The sequence below is a fragment of the Humulus lupulus genome, chromosome 5, assembly GCF_963169125.1.
Source record: "Humulus lupulus chromosome 5, drHumLupu1.1, whole genome shotgun sequence".
Classification (NCBI taxonomy): Eukaryota; Viridiplantae; Streptophyta; class Magnoliopsida; order Rosales; family Cannabaceae; genus Humulus; species Humulus lupulus.
In genome coordinates, this window is record NC_084797.1 from 182,304,467 (window position 1) to 182,309,290 (window position 4,824).

At 35.1% G+C, this 4,824-nt stretch overlaps 1 long non-coding RNA gene across 1 annotated transcript; it reads left to right on the forward strand.

Annotated features, from left to right (window-relative positions):
* Window positions 1-1,190: 1,190 nt before the first annotated feature.
* Window positions 1,191-2,280, forward strand: LOC133833870 (uncharacterized). The gene is made up of 3 exons (XR_009893184.1): window positions 1,191-1,261; window positions 1,752-1,986; window positions 2,216-2,280. It is a non-coding gene; the product is annotated as an uncharacterized LOC133833870 (long non-coding RNA).
* The last annotated feature ends 2,544 nt before the right edge of the window (window positions 2,281-4,824 follow it).

Here is a 4,824-nt window from a genome sequence, read left to right on the forward strand (position 1 = left end):
GTTGTTATAGCATTATTTAAGGTATCAACTTTTTTTTTTTTCCATGGAACTATGTTGTGTGCTTTCCCTTTCTGCTTGATTAGTACTGTGAATGTTGATTTTTTTATATGTATTTCCTTGATTAGGTATTGGGACACACAATTTTGGCTTCAATACTCTGGACTAATGCCAAGTCGGTTGATTTGAGCAGCAAAGCTGCAATAACATCGTTTTACATGTTCATATGGAAGGTAAATAACTATGGTGCCAAATTTAATTTGTTTGGCGCTCAGTTTAGTTTAACAAAATTGCAAAAATAATATTTTAGATCAGGAACCTATTTTTAGATCAGAAAGTACTTAAAAGGGAAAGAATACCCCATTTTTGTTACTTGAAAACAAAGCAGTTTGATGAATGCATAAAAGAAGGTTCTGAGGTATTGAGTTGTCTTCCTTTTGATTTCTATTATACTATATATCAGTCAACTGTGATTAATAATCAAGACATTTATAATAATAGCACCAAAGCTAGAGGACTGTTTGTTATCTAAAATTGCTTTTGTATTTTCTCATTTTCAATCTATCAGTTCTGATCTTATAATAAAAAAATTGTTTTAGAAAATAATGCTTATAATAAATGTCTTCTGAAGGATGTTTATGCAATTGCCCTGCTAACCATTGGGGGACATTCTTGTTGTTAGGATGCTGTCTCTGATCTTATCAAGGCTCATGAAGTTTCTCCTGATGATGAAACAATTGCAGAGGTCTTGAGGTGTGATTTCTTGTGAATGATCTTCTTGGACTTTGTTATAGCAGATTAACATCAATTGTTCCTTCTTTTTCTTTTTTTAACTAGCATATATTGTTTTAACAGGGATGCTGAGGAAAGATTACTGAAGGAGGGAGGTGCACCAAGAGGTTTGTTAATTTTGTACTTATTTTATTTTCAATTGATGTTAGTTCATTACTTTGCATGAAGTTCGTATGAAGCTTTATGTTAAACTTTGTAAGTTTTATTTTACTATCCATATCTGTGTAACCTCTGTTTAGACTGTGTTTGTGACTATCTAGTTATAGGATATTTATCTGGCATCCACTCTTGTGATGCTTAATATTAACTCGTGTGTTCAGAAAAGTTCAGCAGGAGGAGGAAAGCAGGGCTCATCAGTTAAAAAGCTAAAAAAAGACAAGGTAACGGGAGCAACAGGGAAAGCCACTAGTCCTAAGACAAACATTGTAACTATGGCACCAAGAGTCAAACCAGAGCTTCCTTTGCCTACAATGTATTCTCTCGCTTTCTCCCTCTCTCTCTTATGTAATTTATACATCTTTCTATCTATGTATTTTTGACCTAGGATGTGCCTATTATTAGAAATTCCACATATTTAATTGGGGGTAATGTAGCATAGAATCCATGCAGGGCTTCAAATTATTTTGATGAGTAAATGTTTGGAGAAACTGAGATAAATTAAACATGTGATGTTGACATAATGATGTGGACACTAAAATTACTTTTTGTTACGAAATGATTCTGAAGTTTGAGTGAATGTGACTATTCTCAATAGTTTAAATAGATCTTTTTATGATGGAATATGTTGTTTCCAGTTTTAATTCTCTCTGCCAATCGAAGTCTTTCAGAGGAATTTAGTCTTAGTGTTTGCATACCTATGATGTTTATTCTAGCAGAAAAAGAAAAAGGGAAATCTAGCACTGTTTTGTAATGTTAACTTTTGATATAGGTTATTTGATTAATCTTTTATTTTGTTGCTTCAGTTCAGTCGAGGTTGAGCAGTCTATACTTGATCACAGTAGATTTTGTAACAAGAAAACAGGTTGATGATATTTAAACTTCATCATCAAGTTCTGAGGTTTGTGTTTTTCTCCAATTAATTATTCTTTTAGATTGAACATGTCTATACTCGTCACATGCTCAGACATATCTTTCCATGAAAAGAATCTGGACTTGAGGCTGGATCTGTGCACCAAAAGAACTGTAACTACTTTTACTGTAAGTTTTCTTTGTTTAATTACAGATGCACCTATATCTATAGAATTTATAACATTTAAATTCTTTTCTTTCTTTGTTTAAGATATATTTATTGTTAAATCTTATTTGTGTATATCCTAAAACTAAAAAGTAAACAAAGGAACAAAATAGATCTAAACTTGTCTAGAAATATTTGGTTTATCACTTCATAATGATGCTGATTTCGGCTAAATTCTTCATGCTATTACAGGATGATGACTTGGAAAGCCTCAAATTTTTGATAAATTCTGCTAGATGTTAGGCACCCAATAAAAGGTAAAAAAAAAATGAATAAATGAAGTTGTGGGTAGTGTAAAAGATTTTCTTGAAGGTGAGTTATATTTTGTGGTTAAAGAGTCTCAGTGGTCTCTTGAATACACCATTAATTTGTTTGTGGGTCTTTGTATTGCTGATGCACACTAGTATGTTGAATAACTAGAATGAATCTTTATTGATACCAAAACCATATTACAAGGGGTTCCAAGACTTATTTTCCTTGGATTATATTTCTTATGAGAATAGTTTCATTTTTGTTAGCATGCAGTTTTATATTTGTTGCTTATCTTTATCTATTTATTTTTCAGAGTGTTTGAACAAGTTCCCTCGAAGGACTAGTACACCATCTAGGGTTCACAGTCAAGCACAACAAGCTGAAGAATAGCTACAACATCAGCAGCAACAATAGCATCATCCAAACTATAGTTTGAAGTAAAAAATGTTCAAGATTATAAAACTTTATTATGTTAAGTTTTCAAATTTAAGTTAGAACTAAGATCTCATGAAGTAGACACATTCATGGTTCGAATTAGTTATTGTTTAATGTAATACTTATGGTTTATCAATTTATTGAGAATTACATTTTATGATTAATTTTGATTTTGTTTATCAAAATACAATAATGAAAATCTTTTAATTAAAAAAAACCATACAAGTATACTTATCAAAAAATAATTTAAAATATATTATCCACACTAAAGTAACAATTTTATTACTATATGTTATGATTTAAAAATATATTATAAGCGTAAAAAATCGTTATGGTTTATATAATATAACAAACTAAAAATGTTATCAAAATAATCAAATGTAACAGTTGAAAAATGTTATGAAAAAATACAAGATTAAACTTCAAATTTATAACCAAAAACTCTATCTAAATGTTATTATTTGAATATTATAGCACCTAAATATGTGTTATTGAATAGTTTAAGATAACACCGAACATAACATTCAAAAACTGTTATAGAAAAGACTGGACTTTTAATAACAGGGGCTATGTTAGCATTTTCAGAAGTGCTATCAATAGTCCCGGATAGCAGTTTTTAAGTGTTATGAATACTGTTTTTTCTTGTAGTGACAATATATGAAGAGTCAGCGCTAGAAAGTTGACCTGTCACTACCGAGGGACTAGCCTCGGCCTCTGCCTGCGTCAAGGTGAACACTAGAGCTGGAGTCAAGCTGTCCACCTTCCCTAGTTCCTCTTTCTTTGACGTTGGGTAATCCTTCTTGAGGTGTCCAACCACCCCGCACAAGTAACAAGCATTGGCCCGACATTCACCCAAATGGCATTTCCTGCACTTTGTGGACTCTGGATAACTCCTCCATGCTTCACCGCCTCCCTGGCGGCTACCATGGACACCACGACCCCTCCTATCAGGACCAGCAGTGGTTGAGTTATCAGGGGTCTTCCTCTTCAGAGCACTGGGGGCTCTGCCCCTACCAGACCTTGCGTATGGAGACACTACCCTCCGAACATCCCATCTCACAGCGTTCTCCCTCTAGATCTTATTCTCTGCCTCCTCAGTAGTAAGAGCTTTCTCAACATTCTGGGCATAAGTCGTCTGCCCAAGTACTGTTGTAATCCTCACATCCCGGGCTACCATAACATTAAGCCCTCGAACAAACCTATCCTGTCTGGCCGCATCTACAGGCACTAAGTCTGATGCACACTTCACTAGCCTATCAAACTTCATGGCATACTCAGTAACTTTCATACTGCCCTGTACTAACCCCATAAACTCATTCACCTTTTCTGCCCTGATGGATACATTGTAATACTTTTGGTTGAACAGATCTCTGAACCCATCCCAACTCTAAGTAGAAATATCCCTAGTCTGTGATTCCACCTCCCACCAAATATGGGCATCCTCTCTAAGAAAATAGGTTGCATAGACTACCATGTCATTACCTTCCACACTCCTCAATTCCAAGATGGAGGTGATCATACTCACCCACTGTTCCGCCTTTAGTGGATCTGGTCCTCCCTCAAAGATTGGAGGGTTTTTTCTCCTGAATCATTCATAAAGCAGCTCCCACCTGTTCCCATCCTCAGGTGGTTGTACAGCTGGTGCCACAGCAGGTGGCATAATAGGTGCAACACTCCCCGAGGAAGTCTGCTGTCTCAAAAGGCGAATCTGCTCTTCCTGTCTATATAGCATGGCTTGCATATTAGCAAGTATCTGCTACCAGTTCTCAGGGACTGACAAAGGGTTTAGGCCCTGCTCATCATATCTAGCCTCAACCCCTGTGCTGGCTAGTCGTATTGATCGCATAGGATGCATAACTATCTAGGTCTATATGCAATCAATGATTCGGTAGTCAGGCAATGATTGCAAATTAACATTCTTTCCATGGTTCACCACAAAAACTCAACAAACAAATGCAACCAAGATGCAAGCAAGCATTTAAACATTTATTCACATACAGTAGCAATGTTAATAAGTATGCCTCATCATAATCACATAGCAGCCAAGGGCTAGGCCCTATCAGTATATCTCATGCTCCCTATTAATCATGCAAATAAAGCATCTATATTTCATT